Raw genomic sequence first — 9,890 nt, forward strand, 5'->3', positions numbered from 1 at the left:
ACAAGCGTGAGGACTTAGTTCCAACCCTCAGCATCCAGGAAAAAGCTGGATGCAGGGGCGTATGACTGTGGTCTCTGTGCTGGAGAGCTGGAGATGGGAGGGTCTCTGAGGCTTGCTGGCCAGCTTTTCTACTGAATTGGTTCAGTGTGAGATTACTGCTAAAGTTACATTGCTAGAGGAGACAAAACCTGCATCTACCTCTCTCCCTGAAGTTCCAATGGCAAACAAGTTCTAAGTCCACTAAATTCACTCTGGTGGAACCAAGGAGCTATTAGAGCAATAGGTGGCCTTAAAGCAGCCATACTGGAAAGCATGGATGATGACTCCCTGTGGCTACATAGAGTCCCTTCCTCTAGCTTTCCCTGCCTACATACTCTAGTCCCTACTGGAGACTTGAGCTCACTTACAGTTAGGGCAGAATGGCATAAAACTGGTTAGGAGGAGGGGGTGGATACTCAGGTGAGGGTCCCATGACCTGACCCTCTCCCTCCTCTTGTGGAGTGTCCTCAGGCTGCAAGCCCCTGCTGTAATGATCTTCTGTGCTATGGATATCGCTCTGTATAAATAAAATGCTGATTGGTCAGCAGCCAGACAGGAAGTATAGGCGGGACAAGTGGAGAAGAGAATTCTGGGAACAGGAAGGCCGAGTCAGGAGACACTGCTAGCTGCCGCCATGACAAGCAACATGTAAAGACACCGGTAAGCCACAAGCCATGTGGCAAGGTATAGGTTAATAGAAATGGGTTAATTTAAGATATAAGAACTAGATAGCTAGAAGCCTGAGCCATTAGACCAAACAGTTTAAATAATATAAGAGTCTGTGTGTTTATTTTTTAAGTGGGCTGTGGGACTGCTGGGGCTTGGCAGGAGCTGGAGAGAAATTCTCCAGCTACACTTCTGCAAGTGGGCCCAGCTGATCTGATGAAGATGATGGCAGATTGGCTTGGAGGATGGTCCTGTACAATAGAGACCATGTCTCAAAAAAGAAGATGGAGCAACTGAAGGAGATACCTGACTTTGACATCTGGCCGCCTCATTCATGTGCACCTGCACACACATGTGCACCTACAAATACACTCATGGATATGTACACACACCATAAAGTTCAGAAACTGACCTTTGGTGTTGAGACTGGGGATAGTGGTCACTCTTGCTTGGTGGGTAATGACTGAGAGGGAATAAGGAGTGTTGTTGGTTGTTTTTTACTCTTTTGCTCTTTGGGGGCCCACCACCCAGCTCCCAGATAAATCACACGTGGAGGCTTATTCTTAATTATAAATGTCCAGCCTTAGCTTGGCCTGTTTCTAGCCAGCTTTCCTTAACATAAATTAACCTGTCTACCTTTTGCCTCTGAGCATTTATCTTTTTTCCTTCCTTCCTTCCTTCCTTCCTTCCTTCCTTCCTTCCTTCCTTCCTTCCTTCCTCCCTCCCTCCCTCCCTCCCTCCCTCCCTTCTTTCTTTCTTTCTTTCTTTCTTTCTTCCTTTCTTTCTTTCTTCCTCCATTGCTAGTTGTGTAGCTGGGTGACTGGCCCCTGGCCCTCCTCCTTCTCTCTTGCTCTTTCTTGTTGATCTTTCTCTTTATTCTCTCTGCCTGCTGGCTCCATCTAACCTTTCTCCTGCCTTGCTATTGGGCGTTCAGCTCTTTATTAGACCATCAGGTGTTTTAGATAGGCACAGTAACACAGCTTCACAGAGTTAAACAAATGCAACACAAAAGATTGCGATACTGGTAGTGCATGCCTTTAATCCCAGCACTCAGGAGGCAGAGGCAGACAGATCTCTGTGAGTTTGAGGCCAGCCTGGTCTACAGAGTGAGATCCAGGACAGGCACCAAAACTACACTGAGAAACCCTGTCTCAAAAAACAAAACAACAACCACAAAAAGAATGCAACACATATTTGGATCATTAAACAAATGTTCCACAACATAAACAAATGTAACACATTTTAAAATAATATTTTACAACAAAAGAGGATATTTCCCATTTTTTGATCTGGGTGGTATTTTCATAATAGTGTCTCTTGGTAAAAATTAAGCTATGCATTTACAATATATACTTTTCTAGATGTATGTTTTAATTTAATAAATGTCTTTGCCAAAAAAATTAAGTGAAAATTTCTGTTATAAAGACTTCTCAAGCTGGGCAGTGATGGTATACATCTTTAATCCCAGCACTCAAGAGCAAAGGCAGGTGGATCTCTGAGTTTGAGGCCAGCCTGGTCTACAGGGTAAGTTCTAGGACCATCAGGGCTACACAGAGAAACCCTGTCTCAGAAAAAACAAACATACAAACAAAAGGGGAAGAGAGGCTGGAGATATGGCCTGGCAGTTAAGAGCACTGGCTGCTCTTCCAGAGGACCTGGGTCCAGTTCCCAGCACCCACATGGCAGCTCACCACTGTCTGTAACTCCCGTTCCAAGGGATCTGGCACCCTCACACAGACATTCATGCAGGCAAAACACCAATGCACATAAAATAAAAGTAAATAAATCTTAAAAAAAAAAAAAGACTTCTCAAACTCAGTGGCCCTGTTGACTTCTGGTTAATGGGACACTTCTGCTCGCCAGCACTGGGACTTTTATATATTTCGTTCTCTTTAACTAAATGGTTTGTGTGAAATAGGTATTGTTCTTGTCACTATAACCCCCTTTTCCTTTGGGGTACTAAAGACTGAGCCCAGGGTCTCATGCATGATGCTCTCCCAGTGAGCTACATCTATATCCATCGTCCTTTTTATTTTTTATTCTGAGGTAAGTTCTTACTCTATTGCCCAGACTGGCTGGAACTTTTGATTTTCCCTGTGGGTAGTTGGAATTATGTGCATACAGCATCCATGCCTGACTCTTATCATTCATTTTTTAAAAAATAATTTGTGCTCGTGTGTGTGTGTGTGTGTGTGTGTGTGTGTGTGTGTGTGTACGTACATGAACATGGATGCTGTCTAGTTTTGTGTAAACTTAGCACAAGCTGCAATCATTTGGGAAGAGGGGACCTCTATTGAGAGGATGCCACCATGAGATAGGCCTGTGGGCCAGCCTGTGGTACAGTTCCTTGATTTATGATCGCTGTGGGAGGGCCCAGCTCCCTGCTGGCAGTGCCGTCCCTGGGCTGGTGGTCCTGGGTGGTTAAAGGAAGCTGAGCGAGCAAGCCATGAGAAGCAAGCAGTAAGGGGCGCTGCTCCAGGGCCTCTGCACCAGCTCCTGCCTCAAGTTCCTGCCCTGAATTTGCTCAGGGCTAGCATGTGACCTGCGAATTGTAAGCTGAAAAAGGCCCTTTCCACCCCAAATTGTTTATGGTCACGGTGTCTATCACAGCAATAAAAAACTGACCAAGAGTGTGTGTGTGTGTGTGTGTGTGTGTGTGTGTGTGTGTGTGTGTGTGTGTACAGAAGCCTGAGGTCAACATGGGGCGTGTTCCTTAATCACTCTCCACATTAATTTTTGAGACAGAGTCTCTCACTGAACCTGGAACTCACCAGTTCAGCTAGCCTGGCTAGCCAGCATGCGGGCTGTCTCCTGATGCCCAGCTGGGCTTACAGGCGCTTACTGCCTCTCCCGACTTTTTCACGTTTTTGGGGGATGGAATTCAGGTCTCGATGCTTGCACATCAAGCACTTTGCCCACTGAACAATCTCCCTACTCCCTGTCATTCCCATTTTGAAGAAAATGTTTGCAGATATATTACTCATTTTGCAGATGAGGAAATGGAGGCCCAGTGAGTTGAACATGACTTAGGTAAGGTCAAGCACAATTTGCTGAGAAGCCAAAACCTAGAGTCGAGTCTCAGCAGGCTGCTGTGGACTCATGTTCTTACCGCCACCCCACTGAGTCAGCTGCCCGTCAGCTGCTGCTTCTCTGTTCCACTCACTTCCCGGTTCCTGGAAAAGTGCTTCTCCAGCCACACGATTCGTTCCACAACTCGAGCAGCATCTGCGCCATGTTTGATGACACAAAAGACATTAACAAGTCCTATTGTGTTTCAGCACTTGCCAATAATGGACAAAATTTTCAAGAACTTGGGATACTGTGCTAGGAAAATGGCTGAACAAAGAACCTTCTGTTTTGCCCAGGAGGAGCAGAGGAGTGACGGACAGCTCAATACTCATTTCCACTGCCAAGAAATAAGCAAAATGATTTTCTGCATCTTAAACCCAAATCCATTAAGGCTTTTTAATTGGCAAAGAATAATATATTATGCAAATGGTAGATATTACCCATCCCTTAACACCTCTTCATGTCTTTTCTTTCTAAATTGGTAGTTTCTCAGTTAACTATGCATAAAAACTGGGAACAATCAGTGTATTCTCAGCTATCGTTTTTAGGAACTATTCCAGATTTTCAACAACAGTGATCACTGATTGGAGCTTTTTCTGCATTCTCACATTTTCTGTAATGAATACAGGCCACTACTTAAATCAGGCAAAAATGTAAAATCAGTTTAGAGTACATAATTTTTTTTTCTCTGCCTGGACCAGGGACTTGGGAAGTGACCTGCCCAAACAAACCCCAGGAAGAAACCAGCTAGGTAGACTGAGGACTCCTAGAAGCCAGCTCAGTCCCCCATTGAGTCCCATGGGTAGATGCTGGTGTGTGGTGGACAGCAGTTGGCTACCAGGAATGTCCTGTGTGGGGCTGAAAGCCATGAATGCAAGTTATGAAAACTCATAAAACATTACCAGTTAAACACTTGTAAGAGGATTGTCTAGTTCTCCGAGTGAATTTTGCAACGTTGTGTCTCAATGTCAGAAGGGCCCCCAGGGTCATCCAGATGGCTCAGCTGCTTAAGCAGCTAGCTGCTAAATTTGGTGACCTGACTTCAATTCCCAAGACTCACATGGTGGAAGGAGAGAATTGACTTCAACAGGTTGTCCTTACACACACACACACACACACACACACACACACACACACACACACGCACACACACTAAAATGTTTTTGTTTAAGTGCCTTTTTTTGCCACTTTAATAAAATTAGAGGGCAGGCCATTAGCCAACATACATTTTTAATATAGTTATATAATCACAATTATGTTAGAATATGTAAAAGACTGAGAGAAAGTGTTAATAGTTATTTTGTTTTCTGAAATGTAGATGATTTTTTTTTTATTCTATTTCGGAATTTTTCAGTACCAGTCATCACATCAGTCAAGATTCTTGATTATAAATAAATAATCAGACTCTGGCTGCCGTGGGCAGAGGGTTTATGTTGAGTACTCTAGGTGGTCACATTGTCTCTCAGAGTATTGGAAGCTGAGAGAAGTTTAACTGGAGAGAGAATAGCCAAGGCCTGACCACAGCAACAATTTGGTTAGAAGCCGGCCAGGGGAGCTGCCCCCAAGCACTCACAGCAGCTGGTTCTCCCAAGCCCACACTGCCATAATAGACATTTTCTCTCTGCCCTTCTGCCTTTTGGTCACTCAAGGTCAGCTTTCTGGGGGGGTCACCCAACTCAACAACTCCTGAATGTTCTGGCGGTAGGATCCTGGTGTTTAAAGTCTGGGCTTCTCCCAGCACACAGTAAGGGGTCTGGGGAACAAGGAGGGGTTCCAGTGTGGGGCAGCTTGGAAGGCATTTCATACACGTGTCTGTGTGTAATGCACATTCCGCGACTCGCCTAATAAAACCAATAATCACTACAAGCAAGTATCACTTCATAATGGGGGGGGGCTCTCACTTTTGGGGAAAGGAATTTGATCTCACACACTGAGGATTCAAGGATGGAGTTCACTGGAGCAAAGCCAAGAGTCAGTAAGAGAGGTGACAAGTGCCTGCTCTCTGATTCTCCCAAGTGGGGGCGGGGCGGGGTATAGACATCAGGGGAAATGAGGGGTTCTGTGTGAGAGTACTGAGTACAGGGCCGACTTGCTCCTTCACAGTATCCCTGTTCTGTATCCAACAGCCTGCTCCCTCTTCCAATCGAAATTAAACCAAATAGTTATATAACTAGGTGAAATCTGCTCTGGATGGCAAACCGCCCCCCCGCCCCGGGGTGGGGTGCAGGAGGCATGGCCCAGGCCTAACCACCTCATGGGTATGTAGCCTCAACACCTGAGGCAACAGCATAGGTAACCAGCACACGTGGTAAGTGAGTCAGTGAATCCACTCAGAGCATGCAATCGTCAGTTAGCTTTCATGACAGGAAGTGATAGGAAGGAACCCCTCTGTGACTAGCCTAGAGAGTCCATGCTTAGGTCAAGCTGCAACCAGAGCAATGCGGGGTGGGGGGGGGTGGGGGGAGATGAGGGGTGAGGGGGTGTTGAGAAAGCCCAGAACTAAGCCTGAATTTCAGGAAACTCCAACATCCAAGGCGGGTGAGGAAGAGAGGTGCTAACGAAGTACCACAGGCTAGGCTATGTGTTTCTAGAAGCTAAGAGAGGAGCTAAGAGAACTCAGTGGAGTCCAATGCTGCTAGGTGAACGCTGCTGACTATGAAGCGCGCATGCGCACCAGGAACTCTGTATAAACCTGCTCGACACTCACAGCAACCCCGAGGCTCAGCATCAGCACCACACCCTCCTTAACAGAACACCGAGGCACAAAGGGACCACAGTGCTGCGTGAGAGGGTAGCCTTGTGAACCTGGGCTCTGTGGTGTGTAAGGTGTGTGCTTTCAGCCAGCATGTATATTCTTCTTAAGACATTTGTCACTGCAACAGGCTACCTGACCTTGGGCAATTTATACAGGAAAGCAAGCAGATTTTTTGTATATTCCTTTCTTTCTTTTTTGAAACAGCATCTCACTTTGGAGCCCAGGCTGGCCTGAAACTTGCTATATAGACTGTGCTGGCCTTGAACTCATAAAAATCTACTTGTCTCTGCCTCATTTGGGATGGTCCACCACCACACCTAGCCAGAGCAGATTGTTTTGACTCAGTTCTGGAGGCTGGTGAGTCCAAGACCAGGTGGTCTCATGTCCAGCTTCATCTTTTGGGATGCCATGTTCTTTCAGCTCACCACAGGAAACAGAAAGGGCAAGGGAGCGCCGTCAGAAGCAAAGCTCGCCATGCAGATTCTCTTTGAGACAAAAACTCACTTCATGTAGACAGGCATATATCCCTCTCACTAATCGGGCCTGGTGGCAGTCCTGTCCTCCCAGCTACTGGGAAGGCTGAGCCAAGTGAACTTTGAGTTCAAGACTTGCCTGAGTAACTTAGAGAGACCCTGTCTCAAAACTAAATAAGGGCTGGGGTGGCAGAGCACTTATTTAGCATATGGGAGTGTGCCATCACAATCATACACTCCAAAGCAATCCCTCTGAAAGACCCACTCACTTCTTAATGGCCTCAACCTCCCAGCACTTCCACAATGGCAATCTATTTCGAGATGGGTTTTGGTGAGGGCGGACTCTGTGGCAAATCGGCTGCCTCATGGGAGGGTAATACATCACTGGTAACCCTGGCAAGGGCACTTTCCGCGGCACTATGGGGCAATGGCACTGTGCAGTGGTAAAGGTAAGCTGGAGGAATGGGGTCAAAGCCAGATGTACAGCCACTTGCTTCAGAGAGCAGTCGGGCTGCATCGACGTCGCATAGGTGTTGTTAGACATGTACAACCTGAATCAGACTCTGCATCTGAACATCAAGTCGGAAGTGACCTCACACCCAGGGAAGTCAGGGAAACACTGGGCAGGGTGAGTCTTTTGGGAGAACTTTGGGGGAGAGATGGCGGGAGGGGCAGAGAGGGAGACTGAGCCGGAGAATCAAGTGTGAAGTGAGATTTTTGTCTCTAAAATGTGAGAGATACTGCTATGCTGATGGGCTTAGGACAGTGCTTTGTAACCCAGAAGCACATTAGAATCATGTGTGGTGCTTCGGATGAGGGATTCCCTGACGCCTACTCTTGGAGAGTCTAGTGAGGCGTTTCTGTGTGGCCCAGGTGGTTCTTCTGGGGCAGAGGGTAAGAAGAGGTAGGGAAGCATAGAGGATGGGGGGGGCAGGCGTGGGGAACCTCCTTGGATAACTAGGAGGCATGGGATGAGGACAAGAAAATGCAACAGAGTTGTTTGAAGCAAGGAGAAATGGGAGTGGAAGGCAGAGGGGGCTTGGTTTATGGATGACTGGGGCATCAAAGACATTCAAAGTATACAGAAACTCAAGAGTTGTCTTTTTTAAAATGTTTAACTCAGACATGTACGGGGAGGCAAAAATGGTAGTTAAAAATCTTCAATCAGATGACATCACTAGTCTGCTCAGAGATTGGAGGATCTCAACACACAGCTTGGACCCAGGTGTGGTGGCTACACCTTTCATCCCAGCAGAGGCAGGCAGCTCTCCGAGAGGTTGGGGCTAGGTCTGCATAGAGAGACCCTGTCTGAAACAAACCAAACCACACACAGCTTGGTGACCTGGTCTTGCTGACTTACTTCTCTGTGCTGATCTCCAGCATGTTAAACTGTCTGGTGGCCTTTTTTTTTTTTCTAGAGCACAGTGATTGTGTTCTTGTCCTGGGGACTTTGCACTGACCATATCTATCTCTGGGCTGGTCTCCAGATGATCTCGTGGTTTGTTCCTCACTTCATATGGTCCTCCCCCAGAGTACCCTCCTCAAAGTGTACCCTCGTGCTGTACAGGACTGTCCTCTGAGCCGAACTCCTCCATCTTCATTGGGTCAGCCCTGTTCAGTTACGAAAGATCATCACAGTTGGGGTTGTTGACAGTTGACATTCCTTCAAAGAATGAGGAGTGGGGAGGCCTCTGGGGCCAGGTGTGTGCAATTCTACATCAGTTGCATGTGGCCTTAGGGAAGGACTAGGGGAGGGGTGATAACCCCTCCTCAGCCATGGGGGAGCCATCATCCACGCTGGGTGCAGACCTTCCAGTGTGGCTGCCATTGCTCTGTAAACCTTGTAAACTCATTGGTCTACCCAAGTTTGTCACTGGGACCTCAGGAGGAAGGGTAGATGTTTATGTCTCTCCCAGAGCAGGAATTTAGCAGCACTCTGTACTATTTTTTTTTTAATGATTTATTTGTTGCATTGGTGTTTTGCATGTATGTCTGTACAAGGGGCCCAGTTACAGACAGTTGTGAGCTGTCATGTGAGTGCCGGGGTTTAAACCCAAGTTCTCTGGAAGAACAGCCGGTGTTCTTAACCACTGGGCCATCTTTCCATCCCATCCTGTACTGTGCTCTGCGTCTGATCCAACCATCACATCTTATGCTCATAGACATAGAGAACAGTACCGCATGAACAGTAGGAGTGGGCTGGAGAGATGGCTCAGTGGTTAAGAACACTGGCTGTTCTTCCAGAGGACCTGGGTTCAAAGCCACACGAACAAAAATCTGTCTTCCTGCTTATTGTGGAATGCCACCACCTAGAATAGGTGCAGAGTGGAGAAAGGTGCATGTAAATAGGACACTGAGGTGTTTGGGTATCCCGGTGAATGCCTGGGGAAGATGATGAGCCAGGGAGACTACAGGAAAATGAGATGATTAAGGACGGGTATAGTTTAAGAGCATCAACAAGGAAAACTGTGGCAGAAGGAATAGTGTGGCTGAGATGCTTCTGCATCAGATCACCCTGCGGATGTGTGGATGCAGGCAATTATGGCATCCTTTCTAAGTCTTCATTTCCCTACCGGAAAAATTAGTCTGACAGTCATGGTACTAAAGCGGGGGGGGCGGGGGGGGGGCGGGGACGACGTGTCTGACAGTCACGGGTACTGGGCATCTAAAGCTGGGGGAGGGGTGGTGCTATCAATAAACTAATAGTTCAAAGAATCTGATATGCACTCAGTGTTAATTGCGGCCTTCGGAGATGGCTCAGCGGAAGCAGAGTCATTGCCACCAAACCTGATGATCAGGGACCCACAAGGTGGAAGGAGAGAACTGATTCCCACAAGTTGTCTTCTGACCTTCACCTCCTTGCTGTGGGATGCTCGTGGGTGCGAGTG

Source organism: Peromyscus leucopus, chromosome 7, assembly GCF_004664715.2.
Source record: "Peromyscus leucopus breed LL Stock chromosome 7, UCI_PerLeu_2.1, whole genome shotgun sequence".
NCBI classification, from domain to species: domain Eukaryota; kingdom Metazoa; phylum Chordata; class Mammalia; order Rodentia; family Cricetidae; genus Peromyscus; species Peromyscus leucopus.